We start from the raw sequence: 9771 nt of genomic DNA, 5'->3' as shown, positions 1-9771 counted from the left end.
CAAGTGATCCAGCCACCTCGGCCTCCCAAAGTGCTAGGATTACAGGCGTGAGTCACTGCACCCGTCACTCATCACAGTTTAATGTCCATGTTGTTGGTGTGATTATTTTATTTATATCTCCCTGTGGACTGTAAACTCTCTGAGGGCAGGGCCTGTAATCCCTGGTTCACACATGATGGGAGTTCAGATAGTGGGACACGGAGTGCATAGGTGAAGAAGCACCTGAACTGAAAGAGTATGGAGACAGGCAGAGCCTAGAACCAGCTTTCGGAATCACCCTCTGAAGCTCCCTCTCCCTCATCTTCAGTTAGAGGGGTCAACTGATGACCAGGTGACCTTTGTCCTAAGTTTCAAGATTCTGGCTCTGGTGTCAACTTAGCCACATGATCATCATCCAGTAGGGGAGAAAATTCTCCAGCTCTGATGAGGAGGCCCTCTAGCCTGGCCACCACTACTAGCCTTATGTGATGTATATAAATTAGACAAAGATCTCCCCTTTAGCCAGATGTAGCCCCAAGGACCCTTGACTTTGCTACAGGATGCTGTATTTGGTGAAGAAAAATGCACCGCTTCTCAGAGCACAAGAGAGCAGACGGCACTGGGACTGAATTTCAGATATCACCACCCCCACAGTCCAGCATCTTTGTGCAGTGCCTAAACTGGAGAAGTGTTCTGGTAGCCCTGCTGGCTCGGCCTCCGCAGGAGTCAGCCTTGCCCAGATCTAGGGGCAGAGAGTTTCAGACAGAGGGGAACAGCAATGTAAAGTTCCCCAGGCAGAACTGAGCTCAGGCTTTGAGAAATCAGAGGAGGCCTGAGTGGACGGAACTCAATGGGGGCAGGAAGGAGGGGAGGTGCGAGGGGGTAAGGGCTCTGGGCTAAGTGATGAGTTTATATTTTATTCTAGGTGTCTGTTGAACTGAATGGGAGTCATAAAATCAGATAAAACAGGGTTTCTCATTTTTTAATCTATTGACAATGAATGCATAATAGACCCCGGGGGAATATGACAAGGTCGTCCCAGGAGTTTGGGAACCACATCCTTTCCTAGGGCATGGAGGACCTCAGCCAAGTTATATTGTGTACTCTCTTTCCACAGGCTCTCCTCCAGGTAAAATCATGTTAAAATATGCATCAAAGATGGCCTTAAGAGTGGATGTTTATTGTTCTGCCTGTCGCTTTTAGTTTCTTTTGGGATTATTGTTTTCCCTATTCTGGACATGTGATTTGAATGGGGGCTGCTATGTTTTTTTTCCCTTTCTTTTTTCTTTCTTTTTTTTTTTTGGACAGAGTCTGCTCTGTCACCCAGGCTGGAGTACAGTGGTGCAGTCATTGTCTCACTGCAGTCTCAAACTCCTGGGTTCAAGCCATCCTCCCACCTCAGTCTCTCAAGTAGCTGGGAAAACAGGCACATGCCACTACACTGCACTAATTTTATTTTTTATTTTTATGTAGAGGCTGGGTCTGGCTTGGTATCCAGGCTGGTTTTGAACTTCCAGGCTCAAGGGATCATCCTGCCTTGGCCTCCCAAAGAGCTAGGATTACAGGTGTGAGCCACCGCACCCAGCCAGCTACATTCTTATAGAGCCTACTCTTGGCCACAGTCCTGAGGTAGAAACTTGGTCCTAGCTAGGCCATTCAGAATTCTTCCCCAGGATTTAAAAAACATAGACCAGAGAGGTCTGAGTAATTCCTTTGTGGTGCATTAATGTATTCAACATTTTTCTCTTTGGGGGTGAACACTTATGATAATACTGTGCTTAGGTATAAAGAATACAGTAGTAAGAAAAGGAAAGCACAGTCCCTGCCTCCCCAGAGCTTACAATCTAGTGAGAGGGACATGTGTGAGTCCAAAGCTGATGCAAATAAATATAAAATTACACTGAAGACAGATGCAAAAAAGGAGAGGCTGGTGGCACTTTGAGAACCTGTGGTGGGGGAAGTAGGTCAAGGATGGTTTCCCCAAGGAAACGATGACGGAGCTGAGATCTACGTAATGGGAATGGCATGTGAGAAGACTGAGTGGCAGGAGAGGGCATGGCAAGTGCAGGGAGAGCAAGAGGGCAGTGTGACGAGAGAGGGAGAAGGGTGCAGGGGGGGCCTGGTTCCAGATAAGGCTGGAAGGGTAGGAAGAGGCTGTTATATCTGTTATAAATTGTTTGTCTTCTAGTTATAAATAGAGGGGACTTCAATAAGATATAAATTTATAATTTCTCACCTAAAAGTTGTCTAAAGCTAGCAAATAAGTACCTTTATCCCAAGATCCTTATACCGTTCTCTCTGCCATTTTGGGTGCTAGTTTCAGTCTTCAAGTTCTCATAGTCTCAAGATGATCACTGTAGCACTAGCTATTATGTCCACATGCCAGGCAGAAGGAGGAGGAAGGCATAAGGATGAAAATGGCAAAACATCCAGCTGAATCAGCCTTTTGTGAAGGACTTTTGCAGGAACTCAATCTAATTACTTCCGTTTACATCTCATTGTCTACCTCTGGCTGCAAGGGATGCTGGGAAATGTCATCTTTTCACTGGGTTCATTGCCACTTCCAACAACATGGGGATTCTGTTACCAAGAAAGAAGGGGAAAGTTTCATATGGCTTTGAGATACCCAAGAGCAGATATCAGGAAGGCATTTGGATACACAGGCCTAGAGCTTGGAGAAAGGTCTGTGTTGTAGAATACATTTGAGAATCCTTTAGATAGAGGTGGTGACTGACCTCACATGAGCAAGATCTCAGGGAGGGAGTAAGAGGGCCTAGGATGTAGCCTGGAGGAACTCCAGCATTTGATGGGCAGGTAGGGGGCTGAGCCTACTAAGGAGAGAGAGAAGGAGAAGGATAGAGTCTGGAAGATGTAAGGCTGGGGCACCACCATTGTGGAGAGAGCCCCTCTCTGCAGAGAGGAAAGGAAGTGAGTTGGCCAGAGAGGAGTGTGGAATGGAGTGCAGGGGTGAGGGAGGGAGGGATTCCCTGGTTCCGTCATCCCTGATGCCCTGCCCTTCCTGTGATTTGGTTGTTGAACTTTCTGTTATATGCCTTTCAATCAATCTCCTCTTTTGTCTAAATCATTCTGAGCCTGTCCCTCTCAACTTTGCTAATACAGGTAAGTTCAGGACTGAGGAATGTGGAAGATAACTCAATCCATTGTGTCTTGTGAAAAGGGGAAGCGCCTGCTGATTGCAAACGCACGTCTGTTCTTTTCAGCACCTTTGATGGGCCCACTTTTGGGCAAGTCCTAATGCGAGCTCTCGAGGTCAGACCTTGTATCTTCCTAGTGTGGGCTCACAGTAGGCTCCATCTGTCTGAATGAATAAATGGTTGTGGAATGAGAACCACCATGGCATGCTTATTGTTCCAGCACTCATGAAGACACTGGTTTGGTAGAGTTGGGTTTGTTAGTCGTTCACTTCCCTTCTCCTCTTCCACTCAATCAGTCTCTCAATGACTTCCAAGCCAGAAATTACATGCCATCTATTTTCTCACCACTGTGACAAGAAAACTCAATGGTAACAGAGAAATAAACAAGGATAAAGGCTCATTGCTAACTGCTCATTTTGTGACCACAATATGGATCTAAAGGGCACATATGTCAGCCTATGTCCCAATGGAAAAAACGGGTTAATCACTATATAAATGGCATTCCTGATTTTTCTTTTCTTTCTTTCCTTTTTTTTTTTGTTTTTGTTTTTGTTTTTGTTTTTGTTTTAGAGACAGGATCTTACTATGTTGCCCACACTGGAGGGCAGTGACTGTTCACAAGTGCGATACTACTACTGATCAGCATGGGAGTTTTGACCTGCTCCATTTCTGACCTGGGCTGGTTCACCCCTCCTTAGGCAACCTGGTGGTCCCCTGCTCCTGGGAGGTCACCACATTGATGCCAAAATCAGAGCAGACACCTGATCAGCATAGTACATTATAGCTGGCATTCCTGAATTTTCATAGTGATGAATCAACTAATAATTTATACAATAATTCAACAAGCAGAAGTTGTTAACCAAGCTTTCTATCCACTTGCCAGAAAGGAATTACAAAATCAGATCTGGCCAAGTGGAAGAAAGAGTTTTAAGTAGTAGGAAAAGGGCTGATCAAACTACTGTCCATTTTTTGGTGGGAAGAATGGTTTGAGTAGACAGAGCTAACTGATAAACCATATCCAATTTCCATGTGACTTTGAGTTCCCTAGGTCCTGGTATAAACAAGGATACAAAACACACACACTCTTTCTGCCTTAACCAAACCAACATGTTCGTGTTCATAGTCATTGGTCGTCAGTTTTTCCAAAGCTTCTTTTCCAATCCAACTCCAGATATATATCCATATCCAGTTTCATATATATTTATATATTTGTGTATATGTAATACACATAATATATATGTTTGTGTATATATATTATAATATTCTATACTATATGTATATACACACATACTCTCCAGACCATCAACTCCACCAGTGTTGAAAACAGACGTGGAAAAGTCCTCTTCCATATAACCATAGGCGGTCTTGGAGACGGGCTTTTCAACTCAAACCGGTCTCAGCAGCTAAGGGATTAGTCTATCCCTTGAGAAGGAACTAGGCAACTGGAATGAAACAAGAAAAGTGAGCATTTGGGGGTGACGCTTCTCACACTGAAATATTTTTATTCTAGGAAGAATTAATTGGCTAAAGGGTTAATCTAACTGGTGGGTAATTGGCGATGAGAAATTACCTGGTCGTGAGAAGTCTGCTCTCCATGTTCCAGGCTTGGGTGAACTGTTCACACACTTCACCACTTTGAAGTCTTCCCTTGCAAAATGTATGGCATTAAAGCCTTTTTGTCTTCCCCCTTAAGGGCTATGAAGCTCGAAATCAGTCACTGAATGAAAACAAAACTCAACTCCTTTGAATAAAACAATCTAGTCCTTGAGTCAACTTGAGTAATTTTCACTTATGCCATTCGTAATTGGAAGGGGGAAAAAAACCTTCTAATGTGTAACTTTCAACAACCTAAGTCATTCTCTGACAGAAAATTCAGAGCTTAGTGATTCATACCAACCCTTCTAGGCAAAAAGATGCCTCTGATTATATGATGAGGTGGTCCCTCATATTTATCCCCTTGAAGGGACACAGGCTGGACTGCTACAACAAAATGTCTCCCTCAATCTCCCCTGCCAGTTAGGGTGCTGAAAACGTGCTGGGCCCTACCCCATTTAAATGAAAATTCCCCCAGAAGAGTGGTACTTTTGCCTTAATCTGACTTACGGAGGGCAGCAGGCAGAGGAGGACAGGTTTTCTGGGGCTGACATTCCCACTCAGACTTCTCACTGAATATAAAATTACTGCCTCAATCTACTCTTTTCTCCTGGAGCCTCCAAACCATAGCTGGGAGGGAGTTTTGAAAATGATCTCATCAAGGCTGCAGTGAGCTGAGATCATGCCACTGCACTCCAGCCTAGTCGACAGAGCGAGACCCATCTCCAAAAACAGAAAAGAAAATGATCTCAAAGGCAGCATCGGTCAGTGAAGGGCACAGATACTAGGTTGAGTTAGGATCTGCTGCGTACTAGCTGGATGACCTTGGGCAAGTTACTTAACCTCTCAGTGCTTCAGTTCCACATCTGCAATGTGGGGATGATAATGGCACCCACTTCATGTGCCTGAATCTTTCTCCATTCATCTCCTCTTCTCTGATCCAGTAAGCACGAACTTGTTGGTCCCTTAAAACTCTCTCCTGTCTTTTGTCTCTGTTTCTCTCTCCCTTGACCTGGGCCTTCTAAACACTATTCTCTCTTGTTGGGTCAACCTCTCCTTGCAACCTGACCCCTTCCACCTTCACCTACCGCTCTTAGAGTTTACCTTAGACATTACTGTCTCCTAGAAACTGTCCCTGACTGGCTGCCCCCAAGTCTGGGGTCAGCGTCTGTGTGAATGTTCCTGCCACACCCTACATTTCTCTTATCCAGCATCTGTCACCCTGATTGTAGGTGCCAGGTTAGACTTCGCTCTTTGAGAACAGGCACAGTGTCTTTCTTCTCTCTTGTCCAATGACCGAGCATACAGGTTGGATAAAGATTTGTTGAATTAAGGAATGAACCAGTAGATAGATGGATGAAGGTTAGACAAAAGCCTAATACCAATTTATGGAAATTCCTACACACATTTCAGTGGAGAGGGTATGAGAAAGAAATTATCCAGAGAAGGGATCTTTGCCATCAGATATAGATTTAGATGTTACTTACTTTCCTTTTAAAAATGGATGGCCTTTACTGCCAACAGCTCAGAAACTACTTGTTTCATTTAACTTTATCTCCACATATGTAGTAGTAATATACCCTCAGGATAACAATACCAAGAAGTTTCTTTTTTATTTTAGAAGAGGACAAACAGGAAGGAAAAACAGGAATTGAATCCCCTAGTATGTAGTCATGTGTTTCTGTTTTCTCAGAGCCTCAGTTATAGTGAAGAGGTATATGACATTTAGATATGAAGCTCGGATCTCAGTCCCTGGTGAAATAGGGTATTTCCATGAGGCAATCACTGCTCTAAATATGTCAATAGTGTGTTGTCATTCTGTCAAATAGAGCTCCAGCCCAAAGGAATTTCCCTAGGAGCCCTGCTTCAGCCGTCTCCCTGGCCCCCTGGGAGGGAGGGGTTTATCTGGTTTTTGCCTTGGTCTGAATGTGAGGTCATCCCCATCACGCACACCCTTCAGGGCACTGTCCCAGGCCCTAAGAAACAAAAGGGTGGGAGGTAGATATGGCCTCCATCCAGAGAGAGCGGAGGGTCCCGAGGGTACACAGACAAATCACCATCCCGAGGCATGGAGCCGGGGAAGAGAGCAAGACTTTGTTCATTGACAGGCCAGGAAATGAATGAGGGAGCAGATGAGTGGCCAAACTGAGACGCTCTTGCTTTTGGTAAGTTGACAGTGAAGCAAAGGAAGCAGATGAGGCAGGCGGTGAAGCAGGGTCAGGGGGTACATTTGTAGAGGAAGGAGCCGCTAGAGGGGAGAGGCTGTGGTAGATAAAAGAGAGACAGAGTGAAAGGCAGTAGGAGACAGCAGAACAAAATCAAGATGGAGGAGTCCACTTTGGTTTGAAAGAACTTTTCCTCATCTAAAATTCAGGGATTGACCGGGCACGGTTGCTCACGCCTGTAATCCCAGCACTTTGGGAGGCCGAGGTGGGCAGATCACCTGAGGTCAGGAGTTCGAGACCAGCCTGGAGTACATGGCAAAACCCTATCTCTACTAAAAATCCAAAAACAATGAGCCAGGCATGGTGGCACGCGCCTGTAATCCCAGCTACTCAGGAGGCTGAGGCAGGAGAATCACTTGAATCCAGGAGGCAGAGGTTGCAGTGAGATCGCTCCACTGCACTCCAGCCTGGGCCACAAAGCAAGACTCCATCTTAAAAAAGAAGAAGAAAAAAAAGAAAGAAAGAAAGAAAAAAGAAACAAATCCAGGGATCAAGACAAAAACAGATTTTTCTAGGGAGAGGAGAGAAGTAAGTATAGGGAGTTCCTACTGGAGCCAGGCAGTCCTGGGACCAAATGCCTGCATTTTGACTTGGAGGAAGTTAGAGGCCTCTTTAAACCCAGGATTCATCATCTGCAAGACAAGGTTATCGATACTCGCCTTGCAGATGAAGTGTAGTTGTGGCGCCAGTCTAGTCCTTGTGGCTGCTGCATACATGGTAGCAGCTGTGATTATTACTACTGTTACTCATCTCAAGGAAGCAGGAGGTGCAGGCATCCACAGGAGGGTAACAGGGAGAGGATGGTTTAGGCGCTTTGGGGAAGCAAGCCGCCATGGGACTATTACAGAGATAGTCCGAAGGTGACTAGAAGGAAGGCCATGAGGTGGTAAAGGACCAGCAAAGGTCCAAGGGCAGGAATTCGGGCCAGTCCATTGGTAACTCTGGGACTTTAACTGGTAGGGTTCAGCAGCCTGGGAGTGGGATCCCAGCAGCCATGGAGAGGGATCGACATTTCCATTAACATTGTGTGGACATTCACATCCGTGAAGGAAGTGTCTAAACTCTAGTTTTAGGGAAGCTGGTCTTTTGATCCGGGTTTGCACGACAAAGCACCACTCCAGTGCTTATAATTCTAGGACTCCCTGTTTCACAGCCATTAGCATCAGACAGGTTTCCACCAGTTTTCATGCAAGTCACTGCCCTAACAACCTTCCTATGTGTGTGTACAGAAGGAAGAGCCAGATATATGATAAGCAATGGTTTATGACAGACCCAACAAATGCCTTTGATACAGAATGCCTTTGAGATGTTACCTTACGCTGCTGGTCATTCTTTTTGACAACTTCGATTGTCAATTGACCTATAGTAAAAGGAACACCCTAGAATAGTTTCTCAACCTCAGCACTAACGAAATATGATGCCAGATAATTCTTTGCTGTGAAGGTTGTCCTGTGGATTATAAGATGTTTAGCAGTATCCCTGGCCTCTACCCACTAGGTGCCAGTAGCAGCCCTCCCCGCTGGGGGTAGAATTTGCCCCTGGTTGGGAATCACTACCCTAGAAGTACAATAATAATCCTTGATGAAAACCATACTAGTGTCCACATTTTATCACTTTGAACTCAACTGTGATGATCTCCCTAACTAGCAGTTCTCCGAGGACCTTCTTCCTCATGACCAAGTCCCCAGTTGTTGTATCACTTCATCTGGCAAGGCAGAGCTAAATGGTTGCAAAAAAGTAAACTGAGAAACAAGAGCTACACAAATTTACAGGCATTTCATCAAGAGTGGTTCAAGTTTTATAGAGCCTGAAACTTACGCACCTTGGGAAGCCCTTTTCGTGAACACTAATGCATAATCGTAAACACAAAATCGCTAGGGCCCCTCTTGGGGTGCTGGAAGAGGCTGGGACTCAGTCTTTATTGGTTTCTCCATGAACCTGCTTCTATACCTCATGCAAACTTGATTCTTTGCTCAGTTTTCTTCTCTTGTCTAAACTTTTTCCTCCCAGAATACTATGTTGGATAATCCCACATATAACATTCACTTCCAATGTGCTTTTCTCTTGTAAACAATTACTTAAGATATTACCCTTTTGTTCTTTTTTTCCACAAGTTACTGAAGGCGAAACCATACTGCTTTCGGCAAAAGAGTTGCAAAGTTGATCTGAGACTATGTAAAAGAAACCATCTAAATCTCAATTTCCCAGGGTATATGGAAAATGAAATTGTTCTACTTATTAAAATAGCATTTCTTAACCTTCTTGTGACTTACTAAAAATGACCATTAACATTTTCAGTCGGTTGCATTTTGGTTTTGGTCAGAGTTTCTTCTGTTTCACTGAGAACTTCGGTGACATTTATCCTTCACTTCCTTTTTTTTTCTGCTGCCCTCTGGGGCTGAGGTTAGGGGATGTGATGCTCTTGTTGGTCAAACGGCTTCTCCTTTTGGATAGGATCGGCTGACACCCAATACTCCAATTTATGATAACAAATTATGTCTTCCTTTTCAAAGTACTCTAATATTTACTCTCATTAATGTTATATGTAAGAAACTCTTGTGAGTGCAGCATAAACCAGGCTCACTTGGGAATCCATCAGTAAATAAGGTCCTCTCCTCACCCCAATGAGGCTTACAGTCAAGTAGGAATGACATATATATATATATATATATACACACACACACACACATAAACAACAGCAATAATAATGCCCATCATCATTTGAGTGTGTACTATGTTCCTACACTACTCTAAGCACTTCACAAACATTACCTCAAAATATAAGGCAGAGTGTGATGTATACTGACAAATCACAAACT

The sequence above is a fragment of the Mandrillus leucophaeus genome, unplaced genomic scaffold (assembly GCF_000951045.1).
Source record: "Mandrillus leucophaeus isolate KB7577 unplaced genomic scaffold, Mleu.le_1.0 Scaffold547, whole genome shotgun sequence".
Classification (NCBI taxonomy): domain Eukaryota; kingdom Metazoa; phylum Chordata; class Mammalia; order Primates; family Cercopithecidae; genus Mandrillus; species Mandrillus leucophaeus.
This window is presented reverse-complemented; position numbering follows the sequence as displayed.